A 16456-nucleotide genomic window follows, 5' to 3' on the forward strand; every position below is an offset into this window, starting at 1 on the left:
GGCTCGGGTGGGTGTGGGCAGCCCAGCAAGCTGTGGAGAGCTGCAGAGATTAACCCGGAAAGACATTAGCCCACAGCCTGGAGAGCCAATGAAATCCCATGGAAGGGACAAGGGTGACCCCTCTCCTCAGTAAGATCGGCTGGTTTGCTTTCTTGGGGTATGCCAGACACTGCAGTGCCGAGCACCATGTAAACACCGGGACGGATGTTACAGTGCACATGCCTGTCCTCCACTCTGTGTAATGAACCCCCATTTCTAGGGCTGAGACGGGTGTCAGTCGTCAAGCTCCATTCATTCCTGGGCTTCCCTGCTGATGCTGCCAGTGCAAGGCCAACTAATACCGATTGTGGGGAAAGAACTGAGGCCCACCAAACTCATTTCATGCAGGCCACCAAACAGCTGTCAGGAAGTTATCTGTTCCTGCCATTTAAAATGGCCCTGCAGTCCATTCTCCTGATCCCTCTAGAGCCAGCCAGTCCCTTCACCTGGGGCCAGAGCAGAGCCAGTGCCCCAGAGGGGCAAGGCCCTGATCCCATTCCCCATCCCATGAGCCAACCAATCCCCGTTCCTGGGGCTGGATCACAGTCAGTGCCCCCTAGAGGGGAAAGGCCCCAGATCCCATTCCCCACCTCTGTGATCCTGCCAGCCCCCTTCAGATCACTAGCAATTTAAAATGTCTTATCTTTTCACTTCCCAGGCTTTTTGGCTAGGCGACCCTGGCTGTGGAGTCACTGGGCTGACTCCAGTCCAAACAGGGGGCTTTGCCCATCCATCTTCCTCATGGGCACACACCAGATGGCTGCAGCTTGGTGCCAGGCCTATGGGGCAAGAGGATGGGAGGTTGGGGCGAAGGTACCCTGTCTGAGCTGCTCAGGGATTCCCCATGCAGCGGGATCTAGATGAGAGATATGGAATGCCCCTGGCCCTCACTCCCAGTGGGAACTAGGGCCACCTCACTTGGGTCTGAGAGTAGTGGTCTTAGGCCTGGTCTGCACTTAAAATTTAAGTCGCCACAGCAATGGAGCTCTGGAGTGTGAAAAATCCATCTATCTGAGCGCCATAGCTACAGAATCATAGAATTGTCAGGCTGGACGGGACCTCGAGAAGTCATCCAGTCAACCTAGACCAGCCCTGACAGACGTTTGTCCGACTTGTTTTCAAAAGCTTCCAATGACGAGGAGATTCTACAACCTCCCTTGGAAGCCTGTTCCAGAGCTTAACTCCCTGTAGAGTTAGAAAGCTTTCCCAATATCTATCCTAAATCTCCCTTGCTGCAGATTAAGCCCATTGCTTCTAGTCCTACATCCAGTGGACATAGAGAACAATTGATCCGTGTCTTCTTTATAACAGCCCTTAATGTATTGGAAGACTGTTCTCAGGTCCCCCTTCAGTCTGCTTTTCTCGGGACTAAACGTGCCCAGTTTTTTGTAACCTTTTCCTCACAGGGCAGGTTTTCTAAACCTTAGATCATTCTGTTGCTCTCCTCTGGACTCTCTCCACTTTGTCCACATCCTTCCTAGATTGTGGTGCTCAGGATTGGACACAGGACTCCAGCTGAGGCCTCACCAATGCTGAATAGAGCGGGACAATTGCCTCTTGTGGCTTACATACAACGTGCCTGTTAATACACCCCAGAATGACAGTAGCTTTTTTTCACAGCTACATCACACATTGTTGACTTGTTTTCATTTTGTGATCCACTCTAACCCCCAGATCCTTCTCTGCAGTACGACGGCCTCGCCCAGTTAGTCCCCGTTTCATAGCGGTGCATTTGATTCTTCCTCCCTATGTGAAGGACTTTGCCTTTGTCTGTATTGAATTTCATCTTGTTGAATTCAGACCAATTCACCAAGTTGTCAAGGTGATTTTGAATGTTAAACCTGCCTTGTGCTTGCAACCCCTCCCAGCTTGGTCTCATCTGCAAATTTAGTAAGCAAACTCATTACTCCATTATCCAAGTCATTAATAAAAATATTGGATAGTACCAGATCCGGGACTGACCCCTTTGGCATGCCACTAGAGACGCCCTCCCAGTTGGACAGCAAACCGTTGATAACTACCGTGCCGTAACCATGCTGACCTAAACCCGGTGTAGTCAATCCACCCCCATCAGCGCTGTCGCTATGCCAACCTAACCTTGGGGTAGCCACTCCACCCCCATCAGCACTGTCACTATGCCGACCTAACCCTTGGGATAGCCACTCCACCCCTGTCAGCACTGTCGCTATGCCGACCTAATCCCGATGTAGACAATCCACCCCCCCGAGTGCCGTAGCTGTGTTGATCTAACCCCGGTGTAGACACAGTTAGGTTGATGGAAGAAGGCTTCCTTGGACCTAGCTACACTCGCTCTGGGAGTGGGTGTTCCCACACTGATGGACAGCCCCCTTCTGTCACGGCAGGCTGTGTCTACATCATGGGGTGATGCCAGCAGAGCTACGCTGCTGTGGTGTAGCCATGGCAGGGCCCTCGTGGTTGTGTGCGGTGGTGCATTCCCCAGGGACAAGCTGAGCTGCAGACCCACGGTGAGAGCTGGGAGTAGCCATGAGTCACAGTCTGTTTCTCCCCACCCCACCTGGCGCACGGGGCAGCCTCCCCTTGCCAATGTCTCCTGCGCCCGTCTCAGCTCCCGGAGTCCCGAGCTGCCCATGGACAGTCTGAGGGCAGGTGTCAGTGCGCAGCGTGCTGCGGAGGAACAACGGGGCTGACCGTTCAGATCGGCCTCCTGCACAGCAGCATTTTGTTCCCGGGTCCATCCCCTTGCAGTGGCACTTCTGGACTGTCCTGGCTGGCCCTGCCCTAGGGCTGCCGCAGCTGAGGTACAGAAACTGAGCACCTGGGCAGGTTTTCTGGGACAGGTGTGTCAGAAAAGGGCCGATCCTGGGAGAAGCGGGCCGGGTGGCCGCCCCTCCTCCCCCCACACTCTGGGCGGGCGGCTGTTCTGGGGGGGAGGTCAGCAGGGGCAGTGTCAGGAGGAGGAGCGATGAACACCTGTGAAGCACACTGGGGCTCTGAGTTGCCTCTTCCCTCAGGCCTAGCTGCTTTGGGGGAGCACCTACAGCCTGAGCCTCCACGGCACACAACGCAGCCCAGGCTCCCTGCCCTGAGGTGCCCCTCCCTGCTCCCGCCACACGGACTGTCCTGAAAGGCCTTGTCAGCCGGCAGATCTGGCCTGTGTGGGGGCTGACCCTGCCCTCTGGCTTGGGCACAGGCTGTGCCCTCCTGATCCTCCCCCCACAGCCCATCACAGCCAAATCAGCTGCATCCAGATCCCCAGCATTCACCCTGCAGAGGCCAGGAATCCCCTGAGTCTCCAGCCAGGCCCGACACCCCCACCCCGCCCCCTTGGCGTGAGGCCGGGGCTGCAGCCCGTGAGGCCAGAGGGAGGCTTGTGCCCTGGTGCCTGGGGACAGGAAGAGGCTGGGAGGCGGCACGGCTGGAGCATCGGACACCTCTGGCTGGGGCCCAGCTGCCTGCCCCACATTCACCCAAACTGGGGCAGCAGCAGGGAGGAGGCACAGAGGAGGCAAACAGAGAGGAAGGGAAGCGAGGGAGCCGGGGGGGTTCTGTCCCCCATGCACTGAGTCAGCCTGTCCGCAGCGTGCTGGGTGCTGCTCCCTCCCCCCGCCCTCCCCCCCCGAGCCTGTCCTTATGACTCCTTCACTGGGTTCATGGTAGCTTGAGAGGGCAATTCAAGGGGCCCCTGCCTCTCCCCCCAGCCCTGAAGATGTAAACGATTTGGTTGGGATACAGAAAAAATGGATTTAGTCAGTTTCAATCATTTCTGAATTGAAATGCAGACAAAGAAATGGGTGAGGGCAAGGGCAGCTTGTACCGGGGTACCCCCCAGTGCCACAGCGTGGTGGGCCAGGGTCATTATCCTCATTTTATAGAAGGGGAAACCGAGGCACAGTCTCCAAAGTCACACAGCAAGTCAGTGGCCGAACCCAGCAGCCATGATTGCCTGTCCCCACCCCCCATATACACTAGATCCCCACTCTTCTCCCAGAGCTGGGAACAGACCTCAGGAGTCCCGGCTGCCAGTCCCCCACTCTGGTCTAAACAGCTGAGGTCAGCCCTATGCCGGTGAATCTTTCCTAGTTTATCTTGTGGGCCTTGGCTCCATTGTGTTTGCCCCTTGGAACAGCTCATGTGTGTTAGTTACACAAGGTAAAAAACACAGCTTTCGTAGTAGTGAAGATAAGGCCTATAGGAAGTGACATTAGCTATCTATCTATGGCATCCAGCACCATGGTATCTCTTTAAGCTGATTGTTAGTGTACATGTGAAGGGACCATATATCTGTGGTGTGGGAAAGAACTCCTTGGAAGCCATTAAGATTTGTGTCATGCCCTCAGGGTACACCCCGCCAATGAGAGTTTGCCCTGATGATGCAAACTCTCCTTCCCATTAGGTGAGTGTGTTTTCACTGAGCATCCTGCCAGAGCGCTGCAAGGGTGGGGTGGGTGGAACACAACAGGCCCGGGTGTCTCTTACTCTGGGGGGAATTCAGTGCCTAAAAAGTATGCACACAATCATTTAAAATTCTGCATATTTTATTTGTCAAAATAACACAATATAATCAGGCCATTTTCAAGTCTTTGCTGACAAGTCTTTTGAAATAAATGACTAAATCACTTTCAGGTAGAAACCAGTCCCCCTGCACCGGGAATTTTCCTCTCTGCGGCATGGAACAGCTGTGTCCTCTCATCCCTCTGCAGCCCCACGGTGACGTTGCCCCGTCTCTCCAGGTTTCACCTGGAGGCCATGAAGGGTTTCGACCCTCTGTGTGAAACTCCCTCCCTAAGGCTGGTCATCAGAGAACATATTGTCTTCAATATCTGCTGCAAGGCCATTTGACTTGGGTGGGTTCCTCTCGAAGCCACCTTGGCCCTGCCTACCTGCCCATGCCCCTTGTCAGCTTCCGACGGCCTCCTCCTTCCCTCCCTCCAGTCAGAATGGGAGTGGCCACGTTGGCAGCAGGGGCGGGGGCTGAGGCCCAGTGAGACACCTGGGGATATACGGTAAGTGGAGGTTGGAATGACTCAGGTTGTTTTGCTTTGCTTGATTTAAATCCGCCCCAGTAAAGGTGACTCCCCTGCTTTTCCCACCAGGCCTAGCAAGTGAAAACCACGGCCTGGGCCTGTAATTAAAAAACTCATCATCATCATGCCAAGGTAAATGCTACAATCACCAGCTCCAAAGCAGCTGCTACCCCTGGGGGCCTTGAACTGCTGGCCAGGAGCCCAGGAGTCTGTTGCTGGGGCTGCTCCCTGGAGCCGTGGTGTGGAACAGGCCCATGGTTCCCATTGCTGCAGCACCTGTGGGGGCGGGAGCCAGCGCACATGGACATGCAGGATAACAACCGAGTCCTCCCTCCTAGCCAGCGTGTGGCTGTGTTCTTCCCCCACACCGGGTTGCCGGCCAATTCCCCCACCCACGCGCCTTTAGGCAGCTGATTAGGAACCTGATCCTGATGCTCTTAGTCACTCCTGCAGAATGGGTCCCCTACATTGACTAGGGCAGTGGTTCCCAAAGTGGGGACCCCAGGCCCCTGGGGGGCTGCTGTGGGTAGGGTGACCATACATCCTGTTTTGGCCAGGACAGTCCCTTTATTAGACCCTGTCCCGGCCGTCCCAACTCGTCATCAGTTGGCAAGAGCAAACGGGACAATGGCCCAGTTTTGTCAAACAAGTGGGGTGGGACCCCTAGCAGGGCACAGAGGAACAGGTGGGGTGGGGTCCTGTGCTGGATGGAGGGCTAGGGAGAGCCGCTTGGGCCAGCCGCCCCGTCCCACGTGCAGGAGGGCAGGGAGCCTCGGGGGGTCCCGTGAGCAGGTGGCAGGTGGGCTTGGACTACCAGCCCCGTAGACAGTGGGGGGGCTCAGACCACCAGCCACGCACTTGGATAGAAAGGGGGCCATGGAGGTGGGAGGGGGCTTACGGGCAGCATGGGGGCTCGGAGGCCTGCCGGCACGCCAGGTGTGTGTGTGTGTGCCCTCAGGCCAGCCCCAGGTGCCAGTTGTGAGGGGGACCTCAGCCTGGCCCTGTGTGGGTGGGAGGCAGGGAGGGCTTGGGCCAGGCCCATGGGGGGTGGTCAGGGGGGAGAGCTCAGGCCGGCCTGGGGATATCCTGTTTCCCCTTTGGGAAAATATGATACCCCTAGTTGTGGGTTATGCGGGGGTCTGTCCCTGGAGCCAGGGCCATGTTCCGGCACTTTTGCTGCACGGAGGATGCTGTTTTGTTCTCAGAACGGTGTCCTCCTCCTCCGAGCATGACCTTGCACACACTGTGCGTGAGCGATCACCTTGCTGGCTGGGGAGTTGGGTAGCACCAGGAACGAAAGGGAGCTGGGACAGTCAGTCAGATGCCAAAGATGTGGAGAGCAGTTTGGGAAGCTCTGGGCTAGGAAATTCCTGTCTCCATGAGAGGTGCCAGTGGCCAGGTCAGCGTCCTTTTGGGGGTGTGCGCCATGGTGGTGGGGGTAGAAGTTATTTGTTGTACTTGGGGGACCATTAGGTCACCTAGTTGGACCTGCTTATAGCCCAGGTCTTAGATTTCAGCCCGTGACCCCTGCACCCTGCCCAATCATGGCTGAGCTAGCGCAGAGTGATGTTGGGGGCATGTGCAGAGACCCAGAAATCCAAGCGCGCCTGATGCTTGGCTGCCTGGGGCCTGGGCCACCTATTCCCATGGAAAGTCCCAGAAGACAATTGCTTGGACATTTGGTACCTAGCAAATGATGACTCTGGATGGCCGAGCCTCTGCAACAAGCCAGCTGGGTATGAGCAGCTGGAGAACAAAGGGCTGAGAAGGAGGCCAGGTGGAGCTGCTGGAAGCAAGGAGGTTTCTGGACTTGGGGACTGACCCAGATGGACCATGCTGTGCCCTGCTATTCGCCATGGTAACTGAGGTCTTTCTATGCTGTGCTCCAAACATCTAATAATCCCGACTGCTGTTCCAACGCTGGCCAAAAGTCACTCCAGATTAAGGAAACTGGGGGTGCATTGCTCCCTTTCAACGTGCAAGTCTCCCTCTGGTGTCCGATCCAGGTGGACTCACTGCAGGGAACTCATGGCGTGACATGGCATGCTGAAGGCTCTGAGAGTCGGTCCCAGGAGGTTGTGAAGCCAAAGGGCTTACCCCAGTGAGAGAGTTTGACCCTAAGGGGGCTGACACACTGAACGGGGTCCTCCCAGGGACTATTTCAGAGCAAGGGCACCAGAACAGGGGGATAGGGGGCCATGGTCCCCCACTTTTTACCAGCTGTAAGAGCGAGTGACAGGGGGTGGGGGCAGAGAGGAGCAAGCAGGGTTCTGGGGGGAAGAGGTAGCTTGGGAGGGGGGCCTGGGGGGAAGGGACAGTGTGGGGGCAGCACCAGACCTGGGGGTCTGTGACAGGGCCTGTGTTCTGTCTCCCCATTGCTCTGCTCTTGGGGCCTCTCAGTTTCTTGACATGCTGCCTATTGTTCTAAGTGATGTTAAAGGCACTGGACGTGGGGGCTGAAGGATCATGAGGATTATAATCTCTCTAGGCAGTAGAGAAGCATTTACATTTGTGTTGCCAGCAGACCAGCCAGAGTCACATTTTCTAATGTGTCTCTAACCAGCCGCTAAAAAACACCTGAAATTTTTCATCTCCCCTGGGTTTTTGCATGTGTGGAAGTTCAGCTGTGTGTGTGCAGAGCCAGCACTGTGGAGACCGTGGATGACCTCGGTGGTTAGTAACAGGCTAGGGAGCATCTTGCTTCCTGGCTGCCATCTTGAGTCTAACACCGATTAGTAGGGACTGAAAACAGTTTACATCCCAAGACTTTTCGGTGATGGGTGATGAGTTTGGTGGATCTCAGCCCACCTCCTAGTGCACACAATATAAATTTGCCACCCCTGATGGCTCATGGGGTGCCCAGGACTGTGAGTTACCTTGTTATCCCCATGAGTCCAGCGAGAGGGAGTCTTGCTTGTGCTTAACTGGGTGTCAGCTCCCTGACTCCACCAGCCCATTAGCCACCCGGGCACTCTCCTCTGGGCTCTGCCAGCCCTTGATTTGCCTTGCAGGTTAACAATAGGTGCAATCCCTGAGCCTCTTTGAAGCATTTCCCTGTTGTGGCCAGCCCTTTATCCCCTGAACTCTCACAGAAATACCAGGGATGGACCAGTGTACACACCCGCCTGTCTGATTCAGCTCAGAATCAGCATCTTGCTTAATATCACAGCACTGAGATATATTAATAGTGACAACAAGAATAAGTTTATTACCAAAGATTCAAGAGCTAGTGAGTGAGGATCATGGAAACTAGAGGGCTACATATAAAACAAAATAATAACACACAGTCTAGAGACTTAACAGGCCAATCTTCTATGTAAAGAAGTTCATCTCATCCCAAATGTCTTTTGCAACATTTCAGCTAAGGCTGGTTGTAATCCCATTGTCATGAATGTAATCGCACTGCCCGCTTACTTTCTAGGTGGAGGATAAAGAGGGGTTGTCCTTGCCTTCTCCTTATATTGCCCCAAAGTTCATTGTCTGTTCCCAGAGTCAGACTAACCCCTCCGCCCCCCGACCCACCACCGTGTCTGATTCTCCGGAGTGCTGGCTCCCTGTTGATTTTGTATCCCAGTGACTCTCCATTGTGTTAATGTACAGTGCTTCATTTACACGCCAGAGGGATAGGAGAATAAACATCTTCTGTCTGGCAGAAAACCTGCTTGTTGAGTCTGCCTTGATGCAGACGCTAAGAACATATTTCCAGTACCCATACGTAACTCCTTACACAGTATCTGCATATACATTTCACAATGCTAGTAATGACCAGTGTGGCTCTGGTTTCCATTTAAGACGGCACACAACATTCTTTGGTGAACCAGAATATACATACACGATCAGGATATTCTTGTAACCCCCTTTCTAGCTGGCATTGAGGGGTTCAGGGGTCACACCACCCCAATAATAATACAACACAGCCCCTTTCAGCCATGGAGCTCAGGAGAATTCCACCCCTGCAGAAGCAGCTGGTGGGGGAAGGGATTTGCCCATGGTGACAATGGCTGGCTCCGCTCGGGAGAGGCGATCTTTTGGCTCAAAGTGTTGAGCTTGGGAGGAGCCTGTTGATTTCTATCCCACCCCTGGAGACTCATGCGGGCACAGTGGCTGCTCACATGCAGTGTGGGGATAATTACAGGTAGGGACAGCGGGGTTTGTGCCGTATATTAATACTTTGATTGTTTGCTTGGGGCATTTTGGGGATCGTTCTATGGGTTAGGTGCTATAGACTGGCTGATGAAACAGTCTGGCTTGGCTGTCTGCTCACAGAGTACGGGCAGTGTCCCACTCCTGTGCCCTGCTCCTAACTAAAGGGGAGCAAGAGAGCAGAGGTGCTGGAACTTCGGGGGCTCGGGGGGGGGCTGCCTCACCCACTGGCTGGAAGTGGTTTTCATCATATCCAGGGTTTACAGTTTGGTTCAATGTCTCTCAGCACCCCCACTGTACAAATTGTTCCAGCCCCCCTGCAAAAGGGGCACGCAGTTCAGTGCTTGGCCTCTCAGCTGAGCACACATCGTGGGGTTAAATCAATGCCCACTGTGGTGGCGGCTTTAGAGATGAGGACACACGTCCACCAGGCACTGGACTGAGACCCAGAAAACTCATCGCACAGAAGCCACCCCACAGCTGCCAGCCAGCAGGACTTTTAAGTGTTAATGGTGGAGAAGCTCCATATGGGTTGAAAACAAAACCTGGGCTCTGGCTCAGTTCAGACTTGGATCTGGGAGCAAATCTCACTGTGGCTCCTATTTGTATGATTGACCAAACCGATCCCCTGGATGCGAATGCCCCAGCTGAGGTGGTGTCCTTGGTAAACCCCTGTGTTTGCTAGGAACTGGCTGAGACCCACCAGAGGTTCCCACCGCGTGCCAAGCTCTAGACAAGATGTATGTTTCAGTGGGAATGGGCAGGAGCTGGGCGTCATCACCTCCCCTCTAAAGTCAGTCCTCAGCAGGGTATTTTGGCTTCTTGCCTGTATCATGCCAGGTCACCGTGGTTTCCCCACCTTAAAGCAGAGCAATTAAAGACCTTTGGCTCTCAGTGCAAAAGGCACACAGAGGCAGAATTAGGAGGCTCCCAGTACGTCTCATGCTGCAGCCACATGGGTGGGAGGTGCTGATAATTAGTAGCTGGAACACTTGGCTGGTGGCTCCGATCTGAATGCCGTGGCTGGTCCCACGGGATGTCTCCAGGCTGGCTGGGTGGCTCATGCCCTGTGTGCTGATTTGTTTGTAGGTGAGTTTTGTGCTCGGGATGGGTGCCTGATCGGAAGCCCCAGAGGGCAAAGGCCTACATTCCTAGATCCATGCATATCCCACACTGCCCCTGCCAATGTGTCTCAGCCCCGCCTGGAAGAGTGAACTGTTTATCTCCAGTACAGCACGCGCAGCAGTAGCACCATATTCCTGCACCTGCAGCCATATCCCTCAATCCTGCACTTGAGTCAAATCCTTGAATTATCCCCCAGTCATGGGCAGTGGCAGCACAAACTCCCTGCTGTGGAGAGGACACTTCCGGGGCCATCAGAGAGTTAAAGAGTCCTGCAAGAGTTGGCCGAGGAGATCTCTGGCCTGCTGTTGTTACTTTTTAATAAAACGAGGGTAATCCCAGAAGATTGAAAGAATGCTAACGTTGGGCCTGTATTTAAGAAGGGCGAGTGGAATGGCCCATGAACTTATAAGCCAGTTAGCCAGAACTCAATCCTGGGAAAAATAATAGAAAAGCTAATATGGGATTCACTCAAAAAAGAATTAAAGGATGGGGATATAATTAATGCCAATCAACATCGTTTTATGGAAAATAGGTCTTGTGAAGTCAACCCTGATTTCATTTCTGATGAGCTCGTGAGTTTGGCTGATAATGGTAATTGCGTAGCTGTACTGTACCTACACTTTGGTAAGATGTTTGACTTAGTGAGGCACAACATTGTCATTCTCATACTGTCACTACACAGCATCAATAGAGCACACCTTGCATGGATTAAGAACTGGCTGATCTCAACCAAAAGCAGTGTATGGGGAATTGTCACTGAATGGGGATATTTTTAATGGGGTTCTGCAGAGCTTGGTTCTATGCCTAGGGGAGTCAGTGTTTTCATCTATGATCTGAAAATGCGCCTGATAAAATTTGCAGCTGACACAAAGATTGGTGGTGTGGTAAATAGTGCTGAGGACAGGGCAGTCTTACAGGGCGATCTGGATCACCTGGTGGACTGGGACCATTCAAAGAAAATGTGTTTTTATATAGCCTAATGCAAGGTCAGACATGTAGTAACGGAAGGCAGGCCATGCCTACAGAGTGGGGCTGTACCCTGGAAGGCAGGGATGGAAAAGGAGTTAGGGGTTATAAATGGACAAGCCACTCATTGTATGACCTGCCAGGGCGATGTTGTGGCAAACAGAGCTAGTGCAATCCTTGGATATAAACCAGGGGCGGAGGAGGACAGCACTGGGGGGACTGATACTGGGAAACTGCATCCTGTTCTGGTGTCCACATTTCAAAAAGGACACCGACAGATCGGAGAGGGTGCAGAGAAAAGCCACAAAAACGATTTGAAGGCTGGAGAAATTGCCTTTGAGGGAGAGACTTAAAGCACTCAATGGGTTTAGTTTATGAAAAAAGATTGAGGGGTGACTTGATCATGGTGTATAATTACTTTAATGGGGAGAAAATCCTGGGCACTAAAGGGCTCTTTAAGCTTGCTGAGAAAGGCAGGAGAGGAACCACTGGCTGGCCCTCAGATCAATTCAAATGAAAAGCACTCACCCATTTTTAACAGGGAGGGTGATTAAGCACTGGAACAAGCTACCAGGAAAGTGGTGGATTCTCCATCTCTTGAAGGCTTCAGATCCAGACTGTCTGGCTTTCTGGAAGATGCTTTAGTCAAACACAAAGGCTAACTGGGTGAAATTCTCTGGCCAGTTGTGACCAACAGGGAGCTGTCTGTGTTCCCTTTAGGAATATTCCATGTCCATGTGTATTTGATGGTTGTTGCATTGCTTGCTACGTGATGACCAAAGAGTTAATTTCTGCCAGGACTGGCTGCACTTAGGTTTCAGATAAGTCCTATTATCAGTACTCAGCCAGACTATGCAGTTGTCATTGCCTTTGAAGTCTGACCTCCCCTCAGCTCTGGCTGGCAGTGCAGGGGATGGGGAGAGATCATAGAATCATAGAATATCTGGGTTGGAAGGGACCTCAGGAGGTATCTAGTCCAACCTCCTGCTCAAAGCAGGATCAATCCTGGCAGGACACTATGTCCACACTGGGATGAAACACCTGCAGCTGCCCACGTCAGCTGATTTGGGCTCCAGGAGCTTGGGCTGTGGGGCTGTAAAATTGCGGTGTAGACATTCGGGCTAGGGACTCTCCTTCTTCATGGGGATCCAGCGCCAGGATTCCAGCCTGAGCCAGATGTCTACACTCCACAGCTGAGAAGCACCAGCCAGGGGGGTTAATAGATCTGAAAACAAAGAGCTTGGTTCTGATAAAAGCGGCCTGGCAAACAGACAGAGGGTTTCTGGGAGACACAGCGTAGCTGCTGATCCTCAGCCTCAGAAAAGGACTCTGGGCTCTGGAATAAGCCAGTGCCTCTCAAACTTGCTAGGAAACATTCAGAGTTAGGTAAGAGGAAATACGCCGAGAGGCATTTATTGTTTTAACCCTGGGTCTCTCTACTTGGTAAGTTTCTATGAACCGTTAAATCATGCTTGTTCTGGCACAGACTGTCCTGAGTCACTGCATTTCATACGGGTCCAAGCTCCCAGAGAGGGCTCTATAACCAGACCCAGACCGAGTGGACTTGGCTGAGGTACAGCTGGTGAATCGGGCGGGGGGTGGTAGCCTGGTGATACAGTCTAAAGTGGGCTGAGCCACGGGGCTGAACTCTGGGAAAAGTTTAGCTGTCCCTTTGAAAGAGAGCTCATGGAGGGCAATCCCAGGTGCAGCACCTGCACCATAACACCTGGGCTATGCAGGAGCTCAGACTGGATTTGCTAATGGTCCCGTCTTGTCTTAAAGGCTATGAATCAGGCAGAGCTGGTGCTGGGTTTTGCAAGTGTGATCTTGGAGTCATTGTGGAGAGTTCTCTGAGAACATCCAGTCGATGTGCAGCAGCAGTCAAAAAAGCAAACAGAATGTTGGGACTCATTAGGAAAGGGATAGATAAGACAGAAAATATCATATTACCTCTGTATAAATCCATGGTACGCCCACATATTGAGTACTGCGTGCAGATGTGGTCGTCCCATCTCAAAAAAGATATATTGGAATTGGAAAAGGTTCAGAAAAGGGCAACAAAAATGATTAGGGGTACGGAACGGCTTCCGTATGAGGAGAGATTAACAAGACTGGGACTTTTCAGCTTGGAAAAGAGATGACTAAGAGGGGATATGATTGAGGTGTATAAAGTCATGACTGGTATAGAGAAAGTAAATAAGGAAGTGTTATTTACTCCTTCTCATAACAGAAGAAAGAACTAGGGGTCACCAAATGAAATTAATAGGCAGCAGGTTTAAAACAAACAAAAGGAAGTATTTCTTCACACAACGCACAGTCAACCTGTGGAACTCTTTGCCAGAGGATGTTGTTAAGGCCAAGACTATAACAGGGTTCAAAAAAGAACTAGATACATTCATGGAGGATAGGTCCATCAATGGCTATTAACCAGGATGGGCAAGAATGGTGTCCCTAGTCTCTGTTTGCCAGAAGCTGGGAATGATCAACAGGGGATGGATCACTTGCTGATTACCTGTTCTGTTCATTCCCTCTGGCGCACCTGGCATTGGTCACTGTCGGTAGACAGGATACTGGACTAGATGGACCTTTGGTCTGACCCAGTATGGCTGTTCGTATGTTCTTATGTTCTTATGTGATGCTTTTTCAGGGTGTCCAGAACTATAAGTCACCTGGTTACCTCTCTGCCTCGGCATGAAAGGGATCTGTGGTGCTACCCTGAGTGACAACTCTCTGTAACTCTGAGCTGCTGACCAGCCCCACAGATTCCTCAGGACTCTGCTAGTCCTAACTTTGCTTCTCAGTTTAATCTTTGGTGCACATCAGTTCCCGAACTCCCCAGAAGCATCTCCCTGCAGCATCTGGCCCCTGATGAGTGGATACTCACAGAAATTACCAAGTCTGCTGTCTCTAAAGAGACAGTGTACACACTCTGCTTAATATAAGAACACTGAGCTATACTTATGGTAAAACAAAGAGAAGTCTATTAACCAAGAACTGAGATTTAGCTGATACTATGCAGGGTCGGCTCCAGGCACCAGCTTGTCAAGCAGGTGCTTGAGGCGGCCGCTCCGGAGAGGGGCGGCACGTCCAGGTATTCGGCGGCAATTCGGCGGACGGTCCCTCACTTCGCCTAGGAGCGAAGGACCTCCCGCCGAATTGCCGCCACAGATCGCGATTGTGATCGCGGCTTTTTTTCTTTTTTTGGCTGCTTGGGGCGGCCAAAACCCTGGAGCCGGCCTTGATACTATGCAAGAATAATAGAGACAGAAATGATTCCAAATACAACAAAAGTATAACACACTTCTAAGTGACTAAAACTTACCAGGCTACAATTCATGGCTAAGATGCGTTTCTTACCTTCTGCGTCACCCACCCACATGACAGGGGATCCACCATTCAAAGATACAGAGAGCACTGGCCTCTTTCTCTCCTCAGGGATGGATCACCAACATGCCCTTTTGATTCTCTTTATATTCCCCAAAGCTACTGTCTTTGTCACCAGACCCCGGGGATTCAGACTCCACTGTTTTCCTTTGCTGATTTCACATCCTCATGTTAATTTGTCTCTTCGATTTATCTCCGATGCAAATGAACTGCCCACTGTCTCTGGCATCACCCTGCTCACTTTACATTAGAGACGGGGAGAGAGCTGGCCTACCTCTTGTCTGGAAGATAACCTGTTTCTCCCTTTGTTTGGTTATAGACATTAAAGCATAATATCAGTGAGAAGCCACAATTCCTCAGATAGTGTTAATACAGACATTTCACAATGATATTAACCCCAATGCATCACCAGCTTTCATATGAAATCTCGCATGATTGATAAACCTAATGACAGCAATGTGTTAGGTGTCATGAGTTTGTCAGGCTCGATAGGAGTTGCTGTAACATGGCAGTGAACCCTTTGCCACTGAGCACTGAGAGGCTCTTAGGGTCCCAGCAGGGCCCTGGACAAAGTCAGCCATTTAGCTCCTTCTGAAGCTGCGGCTGGGCCCCCAGTCTCCATTTATCCATGACTGCCCTCCCACCCTCTGCGGATGTGCGTGAGCACCAAGGCTGCTGGGTCTGAGGCCGGCTGGAGCCAGTCAGGGAAGGTCTTTGGTGCGGAGCCATTGGCAGACCTTGGTTGGATGGGGATGGAACTGAGGCCAAGCCAGGAGCAGCAGGGGCAGGAGTTCAGGCGCATCCCTGAAGTGGAAGGTTGATCTGACAGTTCAGGTGTTGCTAAGGGACTCAGGAGCCCTGTGTAATGGCCGTCAGTTTCTCTGGGCAATGGGGCTATTGTGGGGAGCTTGGATATTATGCTACGGAGGACCAGACGAGTGCCTAGATCAGTGCTATTATGGGAGATGTCAGCTAGCTGGAGGTGGCCGCTGCGATAGAATTAGTAGAGACGTCATGAGCTTGTCCTGGGGATATGTGCTCTTTGTATGGCAGAGACCCTGTAGATCTTGCAGGCCATCTATCTAGATCTACCATGGCCTCTTGTACCACAATGTCCTCTAGCCCTGTCCCAATGCATTGGTTCGGCGTTTCCCTGGAGGTCTCCCAGCGATATGCCTGCTCAGTGATATGCCACAGGAGATGACCAGAGTGGGCTAAAATCCTGTCCACCGTTGGCAACGCTAAAGATGATCAATACTTAGGCCAATGGAGGATCTGTACAATACAAATGCTGTTGTCATGTCCAAGGATTGTTCCTTTCAGGGTGTAACATCCACCTCTGCACTCGCCAAACCCCCCAGGAATTCATTGGCTCTGGAATGTGTGTCAGAGATAATAATAATGCATGGCACTTGCCTCGTGCCTTTCAGGTGTGGACCGCCCAGCCCAGTGCAAGCGTTAATTAATGGAGCCGCACAGCACTCCTGAAAAGGCAGGGCAGTATCATTACCCACACTGTACAGGGGAAAAGCGAGACACAGAGCGATTAAGTGATTTCCCAAGGTCGCATCATGAGTCAGAGGCTGAGATGGGACTAGAACCCAAACTGTTTAATCCAAAGATCTGAGCACCACACCAGGCTTTCTGCAACTCTTTCATAGCATGGACCACATCTTAAAACAGACATTGTCTCAGGGCCCTCCCATTCACCTTAGCCCTGGCCCCACCTTTCCTCCCCTCCTGGCCCCACCTCTCCTCCTGTTCCCCTCATCTGGTCCCACCTCCCTTTCTGT

This window comes from Terrapene carolina, unplaced genomic scaffold, assembly GCF_002925995.2.
Source record: "Terrapene carolina triunguis isolate 2854851 unplaced genomic scaffold, T_m_triunguis-2.0 Scaffold51, whole genome shotgun sequence".
Classification (NCBI taxonomy): Eukaryota; Metazoa; Chordata; order Testudines; family Emydidae; genus Terrapene; species Terrapene triunguis.